Source organism: Echeneis naucrates, chromosome 2, assembly GCF_900963305.1.
Source record: "Echeneis naucrates chromosome 2, fEcheNa1.1, whole genome shotgun sequence".
Lineage (NCBI taxonomy): Eukaryota > Metazoa > Chordata > Actinopteri > Carangiformes > Echeneidae > Echeneis > Echeneis naucrates.
The window spans coordinates 12,178,112-12,190,435 of NC_042512.1; positions in this window are offsets into that span (position 1 = coordinate 12,178,112).

The window sequence follows — 12,324 nt, forward strand, 5'->3', positions numbered from 1 at the left end:
AAAAGTCATGATTGCGCACACGCCCCCGGCAATATCCGACAATCCTCCACTCTTTCGCGGTGATCCGAGTCCACGTCCGTGCAGGATCAGCCCCTCACAGGCGAGGTGATGGCTGCAGAGCTGCGCACAGCCGCTGTCACCGGTGCGCCTCGTCAACGCCGCGTCCGGGCTTGAACGCGTGTGGTGGGAAACGCTCCCTCCCTCCTCCGTGCGTAAATTATGTAGGGCAGGACGGGAACGCTTTCCTACCTCCATTTGAGAAAACCCGGCCATTAAATGTGAAGAACGAGAAGGAGGAGGAGGGAAGGAGGGGGGGAAGAGATGAGAAAAACCACAACAAGAACCCCCCCGAAAAAAAGCCGTCCTCGTCTGGAAGCAGCGTTTGGCAGAGGCGGAGTAACGCATCACGACTCGTCCACAGCGAAACCAAGGAGAAGGAAAGATGGACATCAAGGATCAAGGAGCTCAAATGGAGCCGCTCTTACCGACGGTAAGGCAACAACACACACAAACATCTGCCGTGTTTTGTAATGAGTTCCATGCACAGGTGTTTTGCGTAGAGCCGCATGAATACACCGCTGGTCCGCAGCCGATGTTATTTCTCCTCAGAACAAAGCTCAATCAGGAACGAGCGTCCCACGAAGGTGTCATTCATTTGCAATACGGATACTGTGCTTTGGAGGTGACCCATATTTTGCTGCCTGGCTTTCATTGCAAAAATGGATGTTGCGTTCCAAAATTTGACCAAATTGGTCTTTTCAACATGCGCACAATTCTTTTTCTTTAAGCCAGAAATGATATCCCTCTGACTATAAACGCCTACGCCTTCACACAGGAGGCATTAATGCAGATTGAAGACAATATTTCACAGCAGCTAGTTGAATTCATGTATAGACTATCCTCGTCGCTTGCATATGAACGGGCCCATTATATTTTGCCTGTCAGCCAAATCGTATGTTTTCCCAGTCGACCCAGATTTTATAGTATTTATGTAACCTGCTGCCAAGCTGTTGCTTGTGTACAGTACTGCGGCTCCTAGATGATACCCTGAGATAAGGATTTAAGTGTTTGAGGAGTGAGGAGGCAGAGGGTGGTCTGTCTCAGCAGCTGGATTACTGTCCTTACATCTTTCCACTAGTAAACTGTTTGGCTGTGTTGTGATAATGCGTACCATGATACCGTAAAAAAAATCTTTCACATGCTCTTGAACTCACCATCCATCCACCTGTGACATAGAAATATGCTGCCCAAGCAGAGACGTGCAGTCCTCTGTCCAGTCTGAGAACAGGTTGCATTACATATTGATGGATTGCACAACAGGCAACACAACTGTCCTGTCAGGTCTAAGTCTGCTGGCAGAATTTCAAACAAGCAAAATGTCTCGAGCATCTCACGATGGGCAACTTGCAGGCAAGAGCTGACTTCTGCAGTCAACCTCACCTCATTAGCATTCAGGTGAGGCTGTGCTGGGAACGAACGGGGGGAAAAAAAACATGTCCGCTGCTTTGGATGCACTGAAAGATGAAATGTATTGCTTTTTTTTGGGGGGGGGGGGGGGTTCTGGCCCTGTTTTTAAAAGCAACGCTTGCTCTGGAGGCAAATCAATACTCTCCTTGTTTGTTCTATTTGTGGCCGTGTTACATGAGGACTCTGTTTTCCAGAGCTTACAGTGTACAGTAAGCTCTGATGGTCCGATGTGGTGCAGGATGGCTCCTCTGTTTCCTCTGCAGTCTCAATGCAGTGTGGTGGCTTCCTTGTCATTGTAACTCATTGCTGCTTTCCCAATACCCCCCCCCCCCACCGCCCGCACAACAAGCAATTGTGTTGTCATGGTTTCACCAGGATGTGTATTGGTATTTGAGGTGTAAGTATGGTGAGAATCTCAGGGACTAGGGGAAAAAATTGCCCGCTGTACCTCATTCTACCAGGTTACCAAGTCCCCAAGGTCAAGCATGAGGGTTTTTTTTTATTTATGTCCAGAAGGGCTGTACCTGAATGCATCACTGCTCATGCCATATTGCCTTTCAGTTCAGATACTTGAGATTATATACATGCTAAGGAATTTCACAACTGAGCGTCCGTATCTACAGGCTGAACTGATTTCATGTTCTTTGATTTGCAGGAACAAAGTTCCCAAGAAAATAAAGAAGTGGTGAGTACATTTCGCCTTCATCTTAATCTGCCCTGCAAAAATGTCATATTCATTTGCTCAGCTCAGTACTAACAATAACCCAAGCAGATGCACCTTTTTTTAAAAAAAAAAAAAAAAGAATTTTACAACATGGGATGAAAAAGAAGATCAATCCTAAAAGTAATAAAATGAGCAAGAAAAGGTCAACGAAAGGGAGGTCACAAAAAATGGGCTGAGTGAAAATAAAACAAGACTAAAGAGTTTGAGCTGTGCAGTGGTGGAAAGAAACTACATGACTATATTATATTCATGTAGTTTCTATTATATCCTCATTCATATTTACATTTTAAATCATTTCAGTGAAACACTGGGCTTGGATAGCATTGTTTATTTATTAGACTTGCTTTTGCAGTTTATCTATCCCGTATTGTATAAACGTCCTCTCTGATTAGAGAGGTCTAAGTTTGATATTAATACACTGAGAAATGCTCTCAGCCTGTAATCAGAAACTGGACCTAAAAACTAGCCGGCACCATTTTTTTTTTATTTTTTTTAATATATATAATTTATTGATTTAGTAAAAGTTTCAGAGACACCAGATGCTGTAAAGATGCAGAAGCAGCTCGATCGGTCGAATGGAAAATGGTCCGATTTCTGTTAATCCATGTGTTTATAATCTACAGTAATATTGAACAGCTGTATTTGGTGTATATCTTTAATTATAGCCAGCTTGTTTAGCAGATGTCGTGTATTTTTAGATCACAACAGAAGCACATGTCACCATGCATCCAGCAGACACACTGGGCTGTCAGCATGCTGGATAAATTAATAGCAATAAACAATGGGAATTAAATGGAGACGGCTTTCCAGGTTTGAAATGGCTTTGGAAGGCTCCCAGGGTTTAGGTGTGAGCAGACAACAGAGCCATTTGATGCATTCGTGTCATCTGTTCTGACAAAATTTTGCTTATGCAACTGTGGGATGTAATCCAAGCTGAGGAGGACAAGGCCGTGCACAAAGTGTGCGCCACTAACCAAACCGAAACAAACTACTTCACTTTATTTTGCCCTTCCGGACTATTACTCTTTACAAGGTGTGTCAGTTTGCAATGTGTGCTTGTTTTTGGCTTCATATAAAGTGACAGCAGCATGGACAAACCAAGGCTAGCTGTTTCCCCCCTCTGCTATCATTGTGGTGAAATAATCTAAACCGGTCACAGCTACATGACTATTGTGCCGTAACCAGCCGCAGATCATAACTCTCCACTTCGCAAAACAAATTACTGTCTTTCCTCTCTTGACGTCTGCGACTTTGGTCTTTTTTTTTTTTTTTTTTACTTAAAACTTGACGGTGGTCTGGCTGTAAGAGGGCTTGAGTCACCACTTTTGGATTCATATAAAATCTACTTTCCAAATATGTAATTCAATGATGGTGTGGGTAATTTTACATGCTACGTGGAGAAAAGCTAAAATGTCACATATTGGTTAAGTCGGAGCGATATCGCTCTAGACTAGATCTCTAGGTCTAGACTTCACTAGAACTCCAGTGGCCCTGGTCTTGGGTTCCACTTGACGTGGTCCTAATTACAACGCTGACATAACAGCAGGCTGTCTGCCAGGCTGTCCAGTTAGAGCTGGTCAATTGGCTTGTTTGGAGAATATCAGTGAAGACAGAAGGAGCCTGCTGGAGTTGCCTCGTCCTTTTAGAGCATAGTGTTCACAGATCAGCGTGAAATCTCTCTCCAACTTGGTGATCCAACTGTGCAGGCAGGAAGGCTTTCTACCACGGCTAGGAGCATGGGTAATTATAGCAGTGTCAGTGGAGAGGGGGATAGAAGAGGCACGGTTGAAGGTAAAGAGGCCAGAGCGGGATGGAGAACGTAACAGATACATTGTTTGATGAGGAGAGAGAGGAAAATGAGACAAGGCTCAGTGTGATGGGGCTGTCTGATCCTCACCTGGGCGTCCTGTAATGATGAGTGTCATTCTCACTAATGACAGCTTCAAGAAACATCAACTGACACAAAATGCAAACGCAGCATGATTGTAATTTGACACTCGAATCAGGCAGTGCAGCAGGAATAGCTGCTTGTTCCTCCAGAACTGTTTCTAGCACACCAAGTCTCGTTCACAGTTCTGCTTACGATGCACCACAGCCAGAGAGGAGCTTCTTTGCCTCAGGTAGGGTGTGCGCGCGCACACACACACACACACACACACACACACAGACACACTGCACTTACAGATGCATGTGCTGTGCAGACTGAAACGCTAACCTTTCTCACTTGCTTCTTCCTCTTGAGGAGTGCAGTGACCGCGGCGCATGTAGCTGTGAGGTGTTCAGGAGCCGCGTGGAGCCCCTCACACAGGATGGTGTTGTTTGACTCCCAGCGACCTCAGGCTTCTCTTAGGTAACAGAGCCACAGAGCTTGCAGGCTCAGCAGAGCAGAACTATGCATGGCACAGCATCGGTGATGTCAGAGCACTAATCTCTCTGGAGGGATTGGCGGATGGACGGTTGTCAGAAACATTTGATGCCACTCTGGATGAAAGCCGTTAGAGGCAGAGCTGGAGCTGGAGCTGTGCTGAGCTCCCTGCTTCCTTTTTCACGTAGTGATTGCGGTGCGTTCGGAATGAGGCTGCTCGCAGATTCCAACATGGGAAAAGCAGCCGAGGAGAGTGTCTGAGGGAGTGGAGAGGGTTTGACCGAGAGCTCCACAGCTCAGCTGACTCTGCCTTTCTCTGCTGTTCTCTCTGACTCTTCATTTCCAATCACTAACGCACACTCCGAGCTCAGAGGGCTCCGGCCCTGAGCTTTAGCCTCTTGTCTTACCACTGCTGCAAGCGCAAGGGGAGTTAGCGGGCATCCTGCCCCATCCTTAAGGAGACACATCATGATTTCAGTGGACCATAATACAGGATTTATTTATCAGGTAGGTTGCTGAGCACTAAAACATTTGTTCTGCTGGAGGGTGACTTTGTTGCTTTGAACATAATAATTAGTCAGCCACCACTGAGTTTTATAGATTTTTTTATTTATTTTTTTTTTCCATTCGCTTCAGGTTAGTTACAGACTGAACCAGATACACTTCTGTTGTTACTGTTGTGACATTGAGGTTATCTTGTAATTAGATGAACAAGATCCCCTGGAAGAGGCTTGTCTGCGATGCTTTGTGTGTTCCTGTTTTACGACCTCTGTAATGTCAGTGTATGTATAGTTAATAGGCTGCGGAAGGCTTGCCTCCTGTGCTGCAGAGAAGACCAGTTGTGCTGATATGCATGCAAAAGGTCCCGCGGAGGTTGGCTGACAGATGGGACTGTCATTCTGGGGCGCGAGAGAGGAGCTTATACCCGCTGATGATCTTTGAGGCAGAAATGGGTGAACAACAGCAAGTAACTCTGGATTAGTTTGTGTTTGATTACTTTGTCACAGATATCGATTTATTTATTTTTTTCTTCTTAATCTTTTTTGTGCTTTTTTTTTTTTTTTTTTTTGACTGTTTTACTACATTTTATACATCACCACTGAGTAGCTTTAAAAATAAATATTGACCTCCTTCGGCAGTGTTTGATTTGATGTCCCGAGAAGTGAAGTTAGATAGAAGTGACAGGGTAGAGATATTTCTGGTGTAGCACAGTCCTCTTTGTGATGGTGCTGATGTGCTGCCATTGCCACGGTAACCATGCCCATCTGTAGGGATGAAAACCACGAGAACAGAGGCAGTTGGCCAATCACAGTGCTCGCACAGCTCTGATAATCCATCTCCCCTCTTAGCTAGCTACAAGCTATACACAGCTAGGCACATTTTTTTTCCGGCCACGCTGTGGCTGCAACTGATTTCATCTTGTGTTTTTAGTGTGCACATCCTGGTCTACATTTCAAAAGTATAGCAATGCAAATAATCATATTCCATGCTGTTGTGAAAGGCCTCAGGAGAGATCCCTGAAGAACACAGAAATGAGGTCACCTCCCTGCTTCCAGGAGAGAGATGTGATGATGTACACTGATTCCTGGAAATGAGCCGGTGAGAATCAATAGATCCGTGATTTATCTTGGCCAAGAAGGCAGAACATAAGCTCTCACACAAATGTGCTGTTGAAACTTGAAGACATCCGCTCAGTTGTTTTGTGACCAGTTACGCATGAAAAATAACATCACTTGATAGCATAGTGTTGCATTTGCTGACATCTATTATGTCCTTTTGTTTCCATTCCCAGGCTCTGGCAGATATCAAACTATAGGAAAATGAAAATACCTGAGATTTTACTCTCGTTTTTGCATAATGTGTCTGCGAAAGATTAGATTTGAGTTATCTGGGTCAATGAGGTAAAATTAATGTGAAGGAGTTGAGCGGCAGTCACCTTCAACTTGAATCACCTGGCGGTCAGAGTCATGGGGAGACTCAGACACCCTGTGGCATTGTTCTCATCAGAGTTGTACTTCTCTGGAGCAGGATGCTCAGACAGCAGAGTTCCCTCAGACAAATTTCAGGTCACTTTCACTGTTTTCTAGGTTTATTTTTGGACCATATCAGTTAATATGCAACAGGGATGTTGTGTGCAGAATAATGCTGCAGGAGTTCTTGTCCAAGGTCAACTCAGCAACGATTCAATGCATATTTCAGAGCTCAGGACTGCTGCTGTTTTTGAGAGTTGCTTTCCCACAATGGTGGTAGCCACCTGCTGTCATCAGTTGTGTTTTGACAAAAGCCAGGGTCAGGGTTGGCTCTGCAGTGATCCTGAGGACACAGCGGCTTTGGTGGCCCCTTTTAGGGCAATCACTCCATCCTCTGCAGGCACAGGTAAACAACGTCAGACATGAAACTCATTAGGAAGAGTGGTCAGGACGCAGACCACACATGTAGCAGCCCGAGGCGTGGGATCAGGTGCTGAGAGGTGGCAGGAAAAATGGGTTTAGAAATGCACCCGGTGTTTCCTTTTCAGTGCACCACTTAATAATGCAGGAACTAGTAGTGTAAGGGGCAACTATTAGAAATGTAGCAATTGTGTTACAGCTTCTACAACATTTTCTGCAGTGAGTTGATGTCCAAAATTTGCTGATGAGAAATTAATACTTGCAAGTAATTTGTACACCACTGTTCTTGTGTTTTTTTTCCTTTTTTTTTTTTTTTTTTTTTTCTCTTGCTGAGCCCTTTAAATAATAAAAATGCACTTACATCAGGGTTAAGGGTTAGTGACATATCAACCTGTCGAATTTGTAGGATGGCCTAACCTGCCTGGAAACTCTTGGTCTAGTAGAGCAGTGGTGATTTTTGGTGTCACAGGGAGACTAGGTCTGGCGGTGTTGAACATTCAGGGAGAGAGCTGAACATGGCAGTTCTCATGCAGTCTGACGGAGCTTTAGAGGATCTGCTTCGAAGAATGGTACGTCGCGAATCCTGATGCACAAAGCCTGTAGACGTTTCCCCAAGAAGACTCGAAGATGTCATTGCTGCCAAAGTTAGCAGGATATGAAAGAGCTGAATGTCTTCTCATCAAGGTCATGATGCTCCACTTTCCATCACTGCAGAGATGCCTGTGCTCTCACACATGAACATGAGCACTCGCACTGTAAGACATTAGCTCAAACTCGTGTCCAGGATTCATGCCCCACCCCGTATGGTCATCCATCCACACTGCTCCTCCCCACCACGCCACTGCACACAAAGGAACTGTGTGCATTGCCAGGCGGATGCATGATGTGTCCCAGTGTGTATTGTATGTGTTATATGAAGCTGTACATTGCAGTGTGTGTGTGTGTAGACACAAACAAATCAATTACCTGTGAGGGAAAGAAAACTTGTGATGAAAATGTGTACAAATGTCGACTAAATATGTTCATGTTACATTCTAGTGGGTCTATTCATCATGCCCTGGTCACATGGCTACCCCTCCTCCACCTCTCCTCCCATCCTGTCTCCCCTGGAGTCATGGTCACATGCTCTCCGCTCCCATTCCCCCCCCCCCCCCCCCCCCCCCCCCCCCAGAAGCCTTCATCACCAACCAGCCGACCGACAGAGAAACGGCTGATTTAATTCTCTCCACCACGCAGGTCCCTCCATCACTGATCCCATGGTCAGAGACGAGGCTTTATCCTGCCGTGAAGGCTGGCAGATTAATCTCAACCCAGATTGGTGAGCAGGGATGCGGCTCTCTAGGCTGGTCTGGGGTCAGCAGTGTGATGTAGAGAAACCAGTGGCTATAAATAGAAGCAGGAACCTGCAGGCAGGAGATTCTGGCTCATCTGTGATGCCGAGCGGGGTAAAGCCTTGTTTGGGGATGAAACTGAGAGGTCCACAGAGATATGAGATAGCCATTACTTAACGATTGTTTCTATGACTGGAGAAGTGCTTTGTTTTTGGGTTTGTTTTTTTTTTTTTTTTGGTCAAACTATAATCCCAGTGATAGAAATTAATGGAAGCTCATGGAAATATTCATTGATTTATACAGATAACCCAAATAAGGCGTTTGTTGTGAGTTGCTCTGGCTGAAATGCAAGTCTCCTCCTGTACTGAGCTGCTCCCAGGGAGGGATTTTTGTCTGGGAAAGGGCTCTCTCTACCTTTTTAGATGTCTCACTCTCTTGTTAATAGGTGGGATGCCGGTTAAAGCTTTTTATTATGAGGCAGTGACGGTTTCATGAAATTCGATTTTATTCCTGGCTCTCAGACTTTAATGTAGGGAGCTATTGATGTGTCGAAACTGTGTAAAACACAAAAAGTGCAGTAAGAGAAGAGAATAACATACAGCCAGACCTATGTGAAGTCTGTTACACTGGGGCATGATGGGAAGGTTTCTCAGCATATCTGCTCTGGGATGATAAAATATCTGAACTTCAATGTCTTTGAAGTTCTTAATTGTTCTCTGGTTTGCTGCTTTGGGTAAGAAGTACATCGAGGCTGCTGAGGCCTTCTGTGTTCATAAAAATATTTTCTTATTTGTGCTGCCAGATATACATCATATGACTTGGTGGAGGTTACACACTGTCTTTTTGAACTCCCCACCCTCTTTCCAGCTGCTTGGCCTCATGCCGGAGCTTTGAACTGCATACCAACTGAATTTAGAGGCATGTAGTTCTCATGGGTTGTCGACCAGGAGACTCCCCAGGGAGCTTCCCTAGAGACTTGCTGGGCCAACCAGCAGTTCCAGCACTGAGTAAACCCCCCCACCCCCTCCGCTGCTCTCCCAGGCTTGTCAAAAACCTTCAGCATCTTCGCTGCTGTCATTCTCAGAAGGGGAAAAGAAGACAAAATGATGTCTTTAGCTGTTAGACTTTGGTGTCTGGTTTGTCTTTGGCTACGTAGGCCACAGTGAAATCTGAATATTACTCCTTTTGTATGGAGTGCTCAGATAGAGTTGAGCAGTTAGTCAGTCTGTGGAAGTTAAATCAGCGTGAACTGGCCGATTCGCTGGCAATGACAAAATTAACACATGACAAAATGTCAAAATCCTTCAGATTACCATCAGCCATCTGGCAGGGGAAATCTAGGGATGTTTGTCTGCAGGGACTGGGTAATGAATCCCCAACTGAGTCTGCGTGCATGTCTATCTGAGCGAGTTTACTTGCTTCGGTAACTGTCCCTGTATATAGTAAACCCACCATGTCAGCTCTCGGCATCTGTCCACACACTTTGATTCGTTGGCTTGTCTCTCACATGTTTGTCCATGTGTGTTGGACATGCGTGTCTATGCGACAGAGAGTGTCGCTTAATCGCTTAAGATCAGAGATTGATGGTGTGTTAGTCATCTTTAGCTTGAGCATATGTTGTGACTCTTGGCTTTTAATGTTTATTAGTTATATTCACGGCACTGAATATTGAAGCAGAAGCCAATCTTTAATTTAAAAGCTGCTGATTTTAAAAAAAGTTCAGTTCAGCAAGGCAGAAAAAAGCATAGATTCAGTTATATGAAAAAAATCCCAATTTCTTCCTCAACAAAACACAAATTAATGAAAGAATCATGAACATGCTCCCTATTCTTACAGTTAGAATAAAGATGGTTCAAATCTAAATTAAAATTTGATCCGAGTTTAAGTGGTAAATGTTGAAGTATCACAAAAATTCTTCTGTGAACGTCACTGACGTTACAGCTCATAGTTTATTAGCTGGTTATTTAGCAGATTCGTTTCATAAATGCAAAAAATAAGCAGTAACCTGTGGAGTACCTGGCACCAGTGCTAACGTCCAGCATGGATTATCAGTAACTAGTGTTGGAAGACCATTTAGGCGATCAGCGTGAAAATGAAAAGCAGCTGCACGAAGAATGACATGATAAGGGACAGTTACAAATTCACAGAGCTAAAAGATAAAAACACACACACAGATAGCACACTAGGATGATTGTCCAGACATCACCATGACAACTTTTTATTGTGTTGCTCGTGGCCCGGAGGTGTTGGCGTGCAGCTCCCTGGGCAGCAAGGTTTTGAATTTTGATAAGAGCAACCACAGGAGCCTTCCTCCCCCCCATTTCTTTTAAGGTAAATGTTGTTTACAGTTGGAAATAATCAGGGAATGACTATGTCGTATCCATTTGCAGCGGTATTTCTTCCCCAGAAGCTGCACATCCAGCACGTGCCGCTGCTCCAGATCCCAAGGCTCGGCCTTGCCAGTGATTGTGGGTGGCGGAGCATTTACATGATTTACGCACAATGAAGCATTCTTGCTAAAACCATGAGTCAAAACCTGTGTAATCTGCCACTCTGCAGATGAGCGTGCCTTTCCCACATTGCAGCAGGTTGCCTTTTAGTTGCCATGGTGACAGTCATTGGAAGTTAGCCTTGCAATGCTGAGTTTCTGAGCGTGTGTGTGTGTGTGTGTGTTTATTTCGAGACACATCCTCCCACTCGGCAGGGAGGAGGTGGCGGTGTACTCTTATGTAACATAGCATCTTGATGAGTATATGGATTTTGCTCTTTTGAGGACAGAAAGGCTCCTTAAACATACATGTACCATGAAGCCCGATGAGCTTTAAGGGTGGGATATTTCTAAAACTTTCCCATATCCGTCCCCGTGTGTTGTTGTGTTTACCTGTTGTTTACTTTGTCTGTGTGTCTCTCCCACAGAGAACCGATGAAGAGGCAGTGGTGGACCGCGGGGGCACACGCTCCATGCTCAACACCAACTTTGAGAAGGAAGAACTCGAAGGTAAAACCCATGAGAGCTGCATTTCGTACTATTGCTACGAATAATTAAAATTGCAGGTGACATGTTTAAAAAAATTTGACTGTAAATGCGATTCAATAGCTATTTCACTGATGGGATGTGGTCACATGTGCCCCCACGAATTAATAGTTGTGTTTGATTGCAGGAAACTTGCAGCATTAAACCCAGCGGTGCTCATTGATCATAAAAAAGAAAATTACGTCTCTCCAGCCGTGTATATAATTACTAACGGATATTAGTTTTTGATGCAAGTCCTGCGGCTTGAGAGAACAAGGGCTTTATTCTCCGCGCATCTGTTTTTCAACAGCGTTTCATCCATTGTAAAGGAGACACACATGACCTGCTCTGCATCCACTGGTCCTGAATAGATAAGGAAACTGTCCCAAAAGAAGGCATTCACAGGGTTATTTCTGATTAGAATTTTAGAGCAACTTGTATTGGAAAGTACCAAAAAAATATATTTAATGTGGAGAAATTAACTTAGGGTAGAAATCAAAGAACTATCTACAGGAAATAACGAGAGTAGAAAAAAAAACCAGGACAATACCCTTTCAAATAAATCTCAGACAAAATAAATAATTGCTTTCTCCATGAATATATGCAGTATTTTTGTTGCCAGGCAACATTCATGAAGCCAACGGGCCATAATGTGACCCCCCCTTTTTTTTTTAAATTGTGACAGTCCCCTACTGAAATGCTGCTTTCATTTCAAACACCCTGACATTTGGGGGACTGTTGCTTCAATGAATAGTTCTCTATCTGGCACTGAGGTAACTCTGGGACTGCGTTTGCACCACGCAGGAAGTTATTGTCCTGTAAACCTGCTCTCGTCTGCTACATCATACACCTGACTGTCCACTCTCATGCACTCACGTATGAGATTGGCGCTATGTGATCTGTTTTTTTGGGGTTTTTTTTTTTGTTTTGTTTTTTTTGCAGCATATTGTTTGAAAACAGCAGCAGTGGCTCCAGAGGATAAATCATTTTCTTCACATCTCACCCTCTGCTGCCTCTGTTGAAGCCAAGTTCAA